Raw genomic sequence first — 14,319 nt, 5'->3', positions numbered from 1 at the left:
AGTGGTGGCTGCTACCATTTGAGCAGACCCATGCCTTTGAGTTCATCGCTTATCTCACATTCCAGAATGCACAAGGTGAATCAGCCCATGTGCTTGTTTCTTGTCTGTTCAGGACTGTGATGAGAAGAACTAAGGACAAGGGTCATGTTGGTGCTCAGAAGCTTCACTTGTCATCCTGATTCTGCCCTTTGATGGAGCCTGTGGGCCGATTTGGGGCTTTGTGTGGTCCACTCCTTGCCTTTCACTTACCTTGAGCAGCAACTTACTGTGAGTCTTCTAAACATGATTTCATAAGCAGGTCTTTCTCTTCTTTCTCTGCTGCACGTTCTTACTCTCCAGTGGACACGAGAGCCAACAGGACAACTGAACTCAGCACACCTTAGGAGCACCTCCTGTGGGTGGGACCTGAAGGAGGAGACACAATACAGGTTTCCAGTCATGCTGACGCTGAAGTGAGGAGTGCTGAACTGAAGGAACGAGGCAGGCCCAGGTCTGGAAGGCAGGGGTGCTGAGGGGCTGTACAGGTCCCTGGGACAGAGACACTAGCAGAGGATAGGCCATTGGGACATCCAGCTGGAGAAAATAATGCTTCATTCTCATGCTTATCACCAGGGCTATCTCACCATAAGCGTGGCACAGTGCTGCCCATCATGATGGAGGTAAGAGTGTGGCTTAGAAACTGGGTTCTGGGGAAACCCAAGGTCCCCTGGAGAAGCACCAGGGACAGTTTAGGGGAGAAACGTGCAGTCTTCCCCTGCATCAAACTGCACATCTGTTATCTATTTATCTTTCATTGACTTTCACTTGCAGCAATTTCCTAAAAGCACCTAAGTAGCCCCTGATACCTAGGACCAAGCCAGCTGACAAGCTGGACAGTGGAGGAGACTTCTGTGGGAGGAAGGAGAAGGCTGGGATGCTCTGAGGGCCTGAATAAGCCTGAAAGGTTGGAGGGAGCAGCAAGGAGGAGGTGGCTGAACACGTGGGAGGGATCAGGGTTTCCTTATTGGGGCTAGGGGTCAGGAGTTTGGATTTCATTCTGGGTGGGTGGTATGGGAGATGGTTGAGGAATTTAAATCTAGGTAATGATGGTGTGCATTTATCTTCCAAATCCTGACCCTGGATGTGGTGCTGATTCAGTTGGAGATGCAACAGGAGTGTTGATGAGGAATCCTGTCAGAAGACTACAGCAGTCATTTAAGCCAGAGATGGGGTACGGTGGTCACTCCCCCTGGAGCAGCGGCGGTGGGGATGCAAGGGATGGCACTCTCCTCCTTCCCAAGGTGTCATTCTCCTTGTGGCTCACTCAACGTGCATTTGTAACAGTTTGAAATGTTTTCCTTTAGGAATTAAACTGGCATTTTTTACAAACTGAATCACGAACTCATAGGATCCCTATGAGGGATCGTAATCAGTGATCCGTAATAATGATGCATTCTGATGGAGAGCTCTAAGCCATATACCTAATAGGGAAAAGTGGCACAAGGCCCTGATAGAATTATGTGACTCATATAATGATTCATCTACTGCTTATTTAGTACTTACTCTGATGACACCACATGAAAAGTCTTCTAGGAGAGTTTTGAGTGAAGCATTAAGGAAATACAGGGTAGAGGTAGTAACAGCTCTGTGGAAAGAGGTCCCCAGGGAGCTGGTGAGAAGAGAGTATGTCTTTCCTCATCAAGGACCAGGAACACTGGAGCCGCAGGAACAGTCTGAGGAGAGAGGAGGGCAGATGGGAAACCTGAGAACATCCCTGGGGCCAGGTAGACAGAGCAGAAGTGAGGGCCCAGGTGAGCCCGCATTCCAGGTAAAGGGGCAGGGAGTGGCTGGCACCTGGGCCAGGTGAAGCTCTTGGCACCTCTCCATTTTTAAGCAGGCTGTGTGCATCTAAGGGACTGGGGTGGGGCAGTTGAGCAAGACTTTTCAGAGTCCTTAAAACCAGGACAGAAAAACCACGTCTCTCAGCCACAGGACACTGAATCCTCATGGCGATAAACAAATAACTGAGTCACACTGATATTTGCATAGAGCTTGAGAGCTATTCACAAAAGCATGTTTGACTTGCTTATCCCATCTGATCCAAACAAGCCCAAATAAGCCTGTTCTTGATGCCCAACTTTTCCATTTGCAGTGAGGAAGGAAAGCCTACGTTGTTTGTGGGACCTGGTGCAAAATGGAAGCGTGGGGTCCCGTGTTCTTAAATTACTAAGGATTTCAAGCCAATGACAGCAAAGCATTGAACACTGTGTGGGGCCCTCTTGAGTGCGGGCCATGTGATTACAGGTCTTGTGCTGGAAGCTTGGCATACAGGAAGCTGGGCATGGTGCTCAGACTTCAGCCTTAATCCATGAACTGCAACCTCCTGCTATTTTCAGTCCTGGTCAGTGGGATACCCTGGGATATTTGTACTGAAAGACGCTGGGTCAGTAAAGGAGAAACAACTGACAATGGATGGCAGCTCAGCAGCGTTCCTATGGGCCAGAGCTCAGATCCTTTATCTGGAACTCGAAAGCCTCCTGCAGGTATAGCAAGTCCCTATATTTGGCTTAATGGTCATGCCACGAGATGCACTCACATTCCCCATATTTATCAAAACTCTATCATTTTCAGAAATAAGACATAGCCACACCTAACAGAGCACCCCTTCTGTTTCCTCATAAAGTCTGCTCCAATTTTCTAACCAACTGGCAAAAGTAGGGATTTGCAAAGTATGGTTTCAAGAGCCAGAATAGTCTTACCATGGTCTGAATTAATTATGTTTGCGATATGGCTGGATTTACTCAATACTCTGCAACTGACTAGCTGATTTTATACAATCAACATTCCATCTTGATTTCAGGAAATGAGCCATCTCGAGTTCAAATAGGGAAATACAGCTCATGCTCAGAGGCTTCACAGCTCTTTGGGGGTCTCGGGGGAGGCTTTCATCTCTGAGTATTTTGCAGATGATGTTAATTTAGTCCTGGTTCCAAAACAGTATCTTCCCTGAAATGCAGCCCACTGAATGGATTCAGTGGGCCCTCACATCCCTGTTTAAGTTCATGCTCTTTTCAAAACTCGAATCATACTCTAAACAGAGACATCTGATACCTTCCTTTGAGGATGGAATGGGTTCCATATACTTGTCCCTGGTTTCTGAGGCCACAATAAGCTGGCCCCAACTTTTGCATCACCACACCACTACTCATCCTCTGCCTGCCTCACCTTGGCTCCAGTGTCCCTGGGACCTGCCTCCCTTGTGTCTGCAATGGCAAATTTTACCAACATCTATTCCCATCTGTGCTGGAATCCTGCCCCATGGCTCTGTCCACCCTCTCTTGTGTATATTTGTGTATCTATCACTCCAGCTTTCTTTTCACTCATTTATCCGTATACACAGCCATTCATCAAACATGTGGGAATGTCTTTTTTATGTGGTTACATTGTTTTAGATGTCTAAGAATAGGAGTTTCTTAAGACATATTCTCAAGGGCTGTGGGGACACAAGTGGCTGAGTGAACCCAGGTCTAACTGTGGGTTGCAGGCTTCCAATAGGAGAAAAAGGCACCGAGACTTAGAGGGGCAGGCTGAGGAAGGGCCCAGACTGAGGGCCCAAGATGATACCTCAAGACAAACAGGAGAGGCTGCCTGCTACTGAGTGTGCAGGGACTTCTGAGCAGTGGCACTGAAAAAAAAAAAAAAAAAAAACCCAAACCCACATCTGAGGGAACCAAGCTGTTCACCATCCTTGCACCCTGGAGTGTGAGGGGTAAGCAGTAAGATCTGCTTGGAGGGGTGAGTTGGATGGGAGCCTGAGAGGTCCTGCATGGGGCTCCAAGGTGTTTGAACATGATGCTGACCTTCATGGTGTCTGGGGCAGGGGTTTATGTAGATCCTCTGGGCAGATGGAGGATGAAATTTTCACGGATGTTTACCATAATCTGAATAAGACATTGACGTATGAACAAAGTTGGCACCTGTGGAGGTGATGGGAAAATATGTGTACATTTGAGAAAATGAAGGAGATAAACTCTTCAGGGTTAGGTGATCGCAACGAGAGATGGAAATGCAGGTGTCAGGGATGTCCCCTCAGTCTCTGGCTTGACCCATGTGGTCACTGTGGTTCACCTCACTGAGAGGGGGGACACGGGGGTGAAAATGTTTAGGGGGACACAGTGAGTTCTATCTTCTACATGTTTCAATGAATGACTATGCTGATTTCCAGGAGGAAATCCCAAATACATGGTTGCATGTCTGGATCCGGGGGCCAAATCAAGGGATGATATGCAGCCCAGGATGCTGTTGTTATTGTTTCTTAGTCTCTCAGTCGTGTCTGAAACTTTGTGACTCCATGGACTATAGCCTGCCAGGCTCCTCTGTCCACAGGGATTCGCCAGGCAAGAATATTAAAGTGGGTAGCCATTTCCCTACCCCAGGAGATTTTCCCAATCCAGGACTGAACCTGTGTCTCCTGCATTGGCAGGCAGATTCTTTACCACTGTGCCACCAGGGAAGCCCTCAGCCCAGGATAACAGAGATATAAATTATATCACCACATGCCTAGCACTGTCCTATAAATTACAGTGTTAAGCCAGTTAATCTTCATTACAATGTTCAAAGAAATAATCTTTTAAATATGAGGAAATTCTAGCACATGGAGGTTAAATCCCTGTGAAGATCTGCCAGTTAGGAAGAGGTAGACCTGGAATGGGAGTGCTGGCAGCCTAATTCCAGAGTCTTCAGTCACTTTTCTTTTTCTTAACATGTTTTGATGCGGGCCATCTTTAAAGCCTCTATTGATTTTGTTACAACATTGCTTCTGTTTCTTTTGTTTTGGTTTTTCTGCCCCAAGGCCTGTGGGATCTTACCTCCCTGACCAGGGATCGAACTTGGACTCCATATATTAGCAGAAGAAGTAATCACTGGACAACAGGGGAAGTCCCTGCAGTCACTTTTAACTGCTCGACTACACTGCTCTTCAGAGAAGGTCGGCACACACTTGCCCTGCAGGAGGTGCTCAGTACCAAAGTGAGCACCATAGTGCCTCCATACCAAGGTCTGCTGACTGTGGAATTCACCTCCTGGGTTTCCTTTCTCTCAGGGATTAGAGTTCTGTGAGTACGTGTCACACCAAAATGCTGTATCTAATGCTTTGTATGTTTTGTTTAATTTTATGGTTGTTTAAAACCAAATGGTTAATCCAGCACCAGTTACAGAGTGAGTGAATCAATGAACACAGTTAGTGAGAAGAAATGAGATCCTTTTGCAAGCCTAGCTCTTCTGTTCTATTCAAAGTGACTCTCTCTGTCTGGTCCAACATGCTTCCATCTCCAAGTTGGTTTATGGATAAAGCGCAGTTTGAGTCATGGGTGGGAAGCCCACTGAGGTACCAGAGCCAAGGAGGGATGACAAAGGTAGAAAATGTACACACGTCCGTCTATAAATTTTACAAACAGTTTTGTCAACTTCTACAAGAAAAGAGACTGCTGTGTTCTGCTGGTATACTTACATAGTAGCTTGGAAAGTGCCTCCATACCAAAGTCTGCTGACTGTGGATTTCACCTCCTGGGTTTTCTCTCTCTTAGGGATTAGAGTTCTGTGATACCTGTGGCACTAAAATGCTGTATCTAATGCTTTGTGTTTTTTGTTTAATTTTATGGCTGTTTAAAACCAAATGGTTAATCCAGCACCAGTGACTCAGTCATAGTTGGAAGCAGAAAACTTAGAATTTTAATCTAAAATTCTACATGAAGTGTAAGCGAATGTTACATGGTAAACATGACCATTCTTATTGTCTACATAAAAGTGAAGAAATAGAATTAGAACCCAGGATTCAACACTATGTAAACAGGTAAATATTATACAAACAGAAGTTTAAAAAAAATTCGGATGAGCTTTTTCTTTAAATAAATGGATAATGCTTTGCCCAAAGAGAAAGAGAGAGAGGGGCAGGGCAGGGACAGACTCATGATATAGAGCCATGCACTTACAGCTGTGAGGCTTGGGGAGGCCAGGATCTAGTGGCAGGGTGATCTTGGGAAAGTCACTTCATTTTTCTGAGCCTGTTTCTTTGTAAAATGAAGCAAACTATATGTGTCTGCAGAATTGAGAGAGAATCCAAACTTCCTAAGGCTGTAAACAAAGACCCTGCCGTGAAAGAATCTGCTCTATAACTATATGGTAGGCATTTTTACTCTTATTTTCAAAAGAGTTAGGAGGAGAAACCAGGACTATGAAGGAGCAGCGACAAAGGTGACCACACCCTGAGAATTATGCAATGTGGGGATAGAGAAGATTACTCATCAAATCAAAAGCACTGGGGCCAAGTGCCCGCAGGGTGACCAAACTGAGCAGAGTCTGAGGCAAATCTGAGACCAGGGCCTGGCAGTGGGAGGTCAATGGCATTTTTCAGTGCAGAGGCTGTTAGGCGACCTTGACCGTTTATGCTTTACTCCTGTCCATGTCTTCATAGCACTCTGACTTTGATGTCCATGACCCATCAGAAACCTGTGAAATCTCACAGAGTTCATTTATCTCAATTTTTCCCCTTTAACATTTTCTCCAGTGGCCTTCCCTCATGATTCAGACGGTAAAGAGTCTGCCTGCAGTACAGGAGACTTGGGTTCAATCCCTGGGTTGGGAAGATCCCTGGAGGAAGGCATGGCAACCCACTCCAGTATTCTTGCCTGAAGAATCCCCATGGATAGAGGAGCCTGGCAGGGTCTTCTGAGTCCTTAGAGTCACAAAGAGTCAGACATGACTGAGTGACTAAGCACAGTTGGGTGGCAGGAGACAAGAGAAATCCACATTAATCCTTTGAAAACAAAATTATTCTAGAAGTTAAATCAGAAGGACCTCGGCCACAACAGCTGCTATGATGTGCTATCGTGTGAGTAAATATCCTGATGAGTATTTACGGTAATGTGCACACTGGTTTTGTTACTGCTGCAGACAGGAGGGTATCCTTTGTCCCCTAACACTCCTAGCCCTCCTATCCTTCTGCCTAAGACAGAACTTCAGTTGTAAGCCCCCCCAAAATTTATTCCTCGTGAATTCTCTTCCAATTGATTTGGAGTCCAGCAGGAGTCCTGTGATTCAAAGTCAAACAACTTCTAGTCCAAAGCTGCCAGTGGTGGAGGGTACAGAATTTTTTATTCAAAGGATTGGGACTGCAGCCACAGAATTAAAAGATGCTTGCTCCTTGAAAGGAAAGCTATGACACACCTAAGCAGTGTGTTAAAAAACAGAGACATTACTTTGCTGACAAAGGTCCATATAGTCAAAGCTATGGTTTTTCCAGTAGTCATGTATGGATGTATGAATTGGACCATAAAGAAGGCTGAGTGCCAAAGAACTGATGCTTTCAAACTGTGGCGCTGGAGAAGACTCTTGAGAGTCTCTTGGACAGCAAGGAGATAAAACCAGCCAATCCTAAAGGAAATCAACCCTGAATATTTATTGCAAGGACTGACGCTGAAGCTCCAATACTTTGGCCACCTGATGTGAAGAGCCAACTCATTGGAAAAGACCCTGATGCTGGGAAAGACAGAGAGCAAGAGAAGAGGGTGGCAGAGGATGAGATAGTTGGGTGGCATCACTGACTCAATGGACATGAGTTTGAGCACACTCCAGGAGATGGTGAAGGACAGGGAAGCCTGGCATGCTGTAGTCCACAGGGTCGCAAATAGCTGGAAATAACTTAGTGACTGAACAACAACTCAAAATCCTGGTGAAGAGTGTGCTCAGAGTCACAAGGTAGGACCAAAACTCATGGTCTTTCGAATTCAGTGCTTCCCCTTCTCCTGAATTCCACCACCTTCTCAGATGCACAAACTTTAGGAATGGTTATGGTTGTTGTCTCTTTCTGAAGAGATTAAAAAGGAAATAGAATTAAATTAAATTAAATTTTTGCTAATTTTGAGTGAATTTGGTCATGGTTGAAATTTGGCTTTGCGTTGATTTAAATAATGATTGGAAATACCTCGTTGAATCAGTGTCACAAATATAGGTAGCATGTTGCCCAATATCCTAACAAAAATCACTCTCAGAAACGTTCGTGTTAGCAAGGAAATCACAAGGCAAACCAGAACCTCTGGCATACATATATTGCAAAACTTCAGGATAGTTCGTGAAGGCAAAAGTTGACAGATGGAGTGTTAACTGACCATGTAATGTTGCGTGTAACCAAGAAGGAAAGAGAATTAAGGAAAACAGACAACCAGACAGATGGGAGTAAGTCAACAGGCAAAGTCTACACAGTGGAAAACAGAATTCCTCCCAGGACAATCAGGGCCCATCTGGAATATTTATTCAGAGTGGCAACAGTCACTGGAAATATCTTAGATGTTCTGAGAATGCAAGTGAGGGTTTTGAGGCTTTGCTTTGAGAAGTAACATAATGGGTTTCAAGACATAGAGGATGGGCATTAACATATTTACCAGCAAATATTAAATATCTCTGATACTATCTTACGCTTCCCTTGATAGAATAAATATTTGCTCCTGATGGAGAGCACTGGACGGAGAGCTCTGACAACTGGAGGATTGTGTGGGAATCTAGATCCACCCTCAGAAACCATGCAGCCTCAGTCTGCAGGCACCACATCTGATTTGCACAAGAACAGAGGAGATGCAAGAGGAAGATGGCGAGGAATTCCTGAGCCCCCTGAGGAAGTTCTCAGAATACCAGGGTCAGAAACTCTACCAAGAAATGAAATAATAACACAGCCTAACCCAGGGCTTTTGCTGACCCTTTCAGGAGAGGATTTATCCCAATCCTGTGAGACGACTGTAAGAAGATAAAAGTTCATCATCAATGAATAGAAAGTGAGCTCTGCTCACATTCCTCACTAGGGAGAGAGACACACACACACACATGCAAGGTCACTAGGAGAAGCATCAGAAAGAGCAAGAGAAGGTGCCAACAGGGGTGCTCAAGCCCACAGCACTGCCAAGTGGCCCAGATGATGGGGAACATCAGCCACAGGGGAGATGCCACTGGCTCCAGGATTCTGCCTGGACCCCAGGGCTTGGCTCTTATAGTTCACAGTGCTTATGTCAATTGTAACATTCATCAAACTGGAACGAAATCATTCATTGGGGCTTAATGAATTCTGTTGGGATGGGAATTTGGCTTGTTGTTGTTCAGCTGCTAAGTCATGGCCAACTCTTCGGGACGCCATGGAATGTAGCACATCTGTCTCCTCTGTCCTCCTTTGTCTTCCACTCCCGGAGTCTGCTAAAATTCATGTTCATTGTGTCAATGATGCTATCTAATGAGGCTTACTACTTTTCAAAAATTTTCAGTGCTTAGCAAAGAACTATGTACAGACCAGATGCTGTGGAATTAAAGAACAATATTATATCTGTGTTTATGTCTTCCTCCCTTTTGCCTTCATCCATCTATATCCCATCAGCCTTGGAAGTGTTAGTACTCAGCACCCAGGCATCCTAAATCAACACTGCTGTTGCATCTCTTCACCGTTCACTGTGGTTGTGTCTGTTCCATGCACTGATTCCTGAGCTGCCTAAAGACTGGCAGGCTTCTTACTGTCTTTGTATCCTGGTGCACAGCCCACAGTGATACAAAGGTCAGATATTTAGCAAACAAGGAAAGCTGGACCTACAGAGCTCAAGAAATGAGCTCTATTATGATATGAGAAATGTGGGGTAAGCCACTAGCATACACAAAAAGACATAGACAGGAGCATGGTTTGGCAGGTGTTGACTGTCTATCCAAGGTCATTATCGCACTGGTTCTCAGAATAGTATCCCTGGACAGAAGCATCACCTGAGAACTTGTTAAAAATGCAAGTTCTCAGACCCTATTCCAGACCTACTGAATCAGAAACTCTGGGGTGGGACTCAGCCATCTGTGTTTAAACAAGCCCTCAAATGAGTCTGATGCTTTCTCAAGCTCAAGAATCACTGATTGAAGGAATCCTGCAACAAGCATTCATTTATTCCACTGATATTTGTTTAGAGTCCAATAAATGCTAGTTCATACAGAAAAATTTTATCGTCACCAAGGGTTCTATAATCACATGGCACAGAAAGCCACGGATTGAAATAATTAATCTTAAATAAAACAATGCTTTCCAAGCCTTGGGTGGTCAGAGAAGACAAAATGAAAGGCACTGATTCGGGTTTGCCCTGGCAGACAATTGGGAATACATTTTGTTATTTATGGATTTAACTTTTTCTTACTAGCTACAAAATTTCTTTTCCAAGATTATAGATATTCTTGGCATAATGGACCATATCTCATTTATACATCTGTGTTCTCAGCTTTGAGCATAAAAGTAGTCAAATAGCAGAATAAATCAAGTTTAGGTGAGTGCATGAATACATGCATAAATGAATGAAAGATTGAATGAATTAATCATAATAAACAAGTGACCCCTGTCAGAGAAGTTGAAAGTAATAAAAGGGAAACCAAGCCTGAGTTTAGTCCCAACTATAAAAAACATAAAGAGTGTAGTGTGACCCCAAAAGAAGATGTGTGTTTGTCACAAGTAGAAAATGAGAACAGAAAACTAACCAGGGACAAGATTATCAAGGGATTGGAATATATAACCAAGGAATCTGGACCTTATTTTAGTTCCAGAGGAGTACTCTAAGCTTATTTTGGATGGTTATGGAACTTCCCAGGTGGCACTGGTGGTAAAGAATCTGCCTGCCAATGCAGGAGAGACATGGGGTTCAATCTCTAGGTCAGGGCTTGAGCCCTGGGTCAGGAAGATCCCCTAAATCAGGAAGTGGCAATCCACTCCAGTGTTCTTGCTTGGCAAATTCCATGGACAGAGGTGCTTGGAGGGCTGCAGTCCACGGGGTTGCAAAGAGTCAAACATGACTGAGTGACTGAGCCCACACACACACACACACACACACACACACACAGATGGCTATGACCTAGTTAAATATGTATTTTATTCAACTGGTAAAAATTCACAACTTGAGTTAGTGAAACATTTCTCCCTAGAACATGGGTGTGTGGGGGCCTGTGGGATCTGAGGAACTAGAGGTAATCTGTTACATAATGGACTTGGGTCTGTGTGACCCAAGCAGTCTGACTCCAACACAGTTGCTGAAATTTACAAAACTCATGCAACACGATTTCTGGAGAGGCTGAGTGCTCCAAGAGAAGGTGTGAAGGTGCAAAATGGTAAAATGACAGAATAGCTGTCCAAGATGTACATAGCCACACTCTATAAAATGGTCAGGATGCCAGGATGGCTCTCAGAGACAAAGGGGGCTTGAAAAGTTGAGGAGTTTTGAAAGCATGTTAGGTTGGCAATTCTTCTGTGTCCTGCACTGTTAAAACACTGGCAAAACGGTTTGTATTTATGAAATCTGATTTTGGAACTGAAAATCAGTCAGAATTCATCTGATAGATGTCATCATGAATGGTTTTAATACTGGGATCTAGGGAAAAACCCCTAGTATATCAATGTTCACTTTATTTCACCTCTTTCCCCAGCAATTCTGGCCTTTGGGGATTATACTGGATTGTACTGGATATAATTAATAATTTAATTACATTTACCTGGAGAGAGGGTGGATGTGTTTTGCATGTACAAAGAATAAGCCTGCAATCACGGATGCTGAGATTGCTCTTCCAGACACATGGTCAGATGGTTTCCTGCTTCTGTAAAGTTAGATGAGCTAATGCCCCCATGAATTGCTTTGATGAAAGAGATTTAAGAGGCAATGATATATTCTGGGTTCACTGCCTCTCTGCTGCACTAACAGTACACATCCACCGAGTGGAAAGGGCACACTGCTGTTTTCATCTCTGAGTGAGAATGACATGGCATAAACCCTTAGCTGATCTGAGATGGGATGAGGTGTAAGGGGGAAAAAAACCTGACTGAGATTTGGGAGTTGTTCTACAATTCTACAGCAAAACTTGAGCCCTTTTTGACTAATACAATAATCCATTTTTGTGTTTTGAAAGTAGAGGGGATTTCATTGAAGACATAAAGGGAAACAGTTTGATGAAACAATATTAGAGCTTTGAAGATGAATTCAAAAGAACCAACAGAATAAAGAAAGAGATGAGAAAACCAAATCTCAGTGTTTGGGGGTATACATTTATCAGAAAGAATGTCTAATGGGAAATTAACTAAATAGTAATATGGACACAAAAAACTCAAATGTTAAATATAAGAAAGAGTTTTGCCAGAACCCATATTTCAACATGGAAATTTTAAGACACAGTTGACTCTCATTATTTTTGATAGTTGTGTTCTATGAAGTCTCCATGAACACTGAATTAGGAAATATGAAGCCATTGCTGCAGGGAAAATACAAGATTAATTTCCTGCATGTTCCTCAACATATTACAATACACCTTTGTTTTATTTGTGTTTCTGTCTAAAGACCCCTTAATGAACATATATTGTGAGTTCACTAGCATTAAACTCCTGAGAAATGGCGCTGAAATTCATGCATGAACGAGGCTCATCTAACACACGAATCTTCTCCATAAGGCATATCACAGCCTCTTGCTCTGGGGCATAGCCTCAGCATTGTACTTGGGGGCCGTTTTAAACAGAAAAGTGCCGGTGAAAAGCACAAACATAAGAAACATGGAGCTAAATAGACTCAGTTATAGTATGAGCTGAAACAAGAACCCGGAGCATCACCTTAGGACAGATTGTCTCTGGTCTCTCAACCTTATGTTGGGAGCTTTGTACCGATGAGGGCTGGGGAGACATAGGAAGTGACGGAAGAAGGGCAAGTTCAGCTTCCTGTGTGCTACAGCGCAGGTCTCCGCTCCTTTGCCAGGATTCTGTATCCTAAAACCAGGGTGAGATTTCTCCCCCGAATGCCTTCGATTGTAAGGTCCAATCGTTTTAGGATCTGTGTGCTTAAGAAAGGCTGGTGGGAGCCTGCCCACCTTCCCACTGTATGGAGATCCGAGCAGACTAACTCACCTGGAAAGTTAATTGTTTGAAAATGTAGGCGCACTTTTGCCAACAGGCAAAGAGACACCATCAAACTTGCATTTTTGACTCAGAAAACATAACTTCAGGAATAGAAATCTGTGACATGCATGCAAAATAACATTTGACCTATAGGAAATATAAAAGAAATACTGTCCTGAAGCTAAATTTGTAATATCTATTTTAATAAGCAACTTCTCAGTGAATGGATAACAAACAAAAATCGAGTCTACTTCACAACACAGCGTGGTTGAGAGATGTCAACCACTCCCAGGAAGTGTCCTTCCTGTTCTCCCTAGAGTCTTTGCAAAGTCCCATCCTCAGTCACTGTAAGTGCATTGAAATAAGCCTATCTGGCCGTGTATTTGGAGTTTATTACAACATAAAGCCTTCCCTGGTGGCTCAGACAGTAAAGAATCTGCCTTCAGAACAGAAGACTTGGCTTTGATCCCTGGGTCGGGAGGATCCCCTGGAGAAGGGAATGGCAACCCACTCCAGTATTCCTGCCTAGAGAATCCCATGGACAGAGGAGCCTGGCGGGCTACAGTCTGTGGGGTCACAAAGAGTCAGGCACGACTGAGTGACGGACACAACACAACAACGTGACATATATGGTATTAATGATTTAAAATAAAGAACAACAAGTAGGAAATGAAGCCAAATATTAATGGTTTTGTTTGAGAATTAGGATGATTTTTTTCCACTTAAAAATTCTGAATTCCAATTAATAAAACCTTTTTATCTTTATACCAAAAATGTTGGTGAAAAAGACTTGCAGAGGAGCATTCTGGCCATGAGATCCCCACTTTTTCCAACCCTGCATCATTTCTGAAAAATAATTCACGCTATTTAGATCTATGCAGAAAGTTTGGCAAAGTACAGCTTAACACCATGTTCTGAAGGGGATTATGCATTCATACACAAGAAATACTTATTCTTTTAATGTCCGAAACCTGGTCTCCAGTTACATTCATAAAAGGGACGCTGCTGTCCTTTCTCTTGTTCTGCCCAACACTTGGGAACTTCGCAGGTAGACAGGGTACAGTGTGAGGAATCAGTAGACTACAGAGAGTGGTCAGTACTGTTAGTACCAGGTGGAAGCATTAGTTAGCTTTCCAATAAAACATGTGTTAAGAGCTTAGTCTGCAAACCACACCTCAAGGCCAGTGGTGAGGACAGGAGGAGAGGCTTGGAAGGCGGTCAGTTCTGCAGAAGCAGCCCCCCGCCCAGCGCACTCCTGCACTGTGGTTGGTGCCCTTTATTCTTTCTTCCTCAAAACCCCTTTACTTGTTTCCTGGTTAAAGATGTCCCTGGAGAGAAGGCTACGCTGCTTCTCTCTGGTCCCCTATGACTCCACAGTCTGGCCTGCAGATCACTGGGTACATAGAGCCCTG

General features: G+C 44.0%; 1 long non-coding RNA gene across 1 annotated transcript; it reads left to right on the top strand.

Moving 5' to 3' along the window:
* The first annotated feature begins 434 nt into the window (after positions 1-434).
* LOC121819373 (uncharacterized) lies at positions 435-9,326 on the top strand. Its single transcript, XR_006059577.2, has 3 exons — positions 435-659; positions 1,138-5,097; positions 8,466-9,326. It is a non-coding gene; the product is annotated as an uncharacterized LOC121819373 (long non-coding RNA).
* The last annotated feature ends 4,993 nt before the right edge of the window (positions 9,327-14,319 follow it).

The sequence above is a fragment of the Ovis aries genome, chromosome 4 (assembly GCF_016772045.2).
Source record: "Ovis aries strain OAR_USU_Benz2616 breed Rambouillet chromosome 4, ARS-UI_Ramb_v3.0, whole genome shotgun sequence".
Lineage (NCBI taxonomy): Eukaryota > Metazoa > Chordata > Mammalia > Artiodactyla > Bovidae > Ovis > Ovis aries.
The sequence above is the reverse complement of the archived record's forward strand: the minus strand, read 5'-3'. Positions and strand labels throughout refer to the sequence as shown.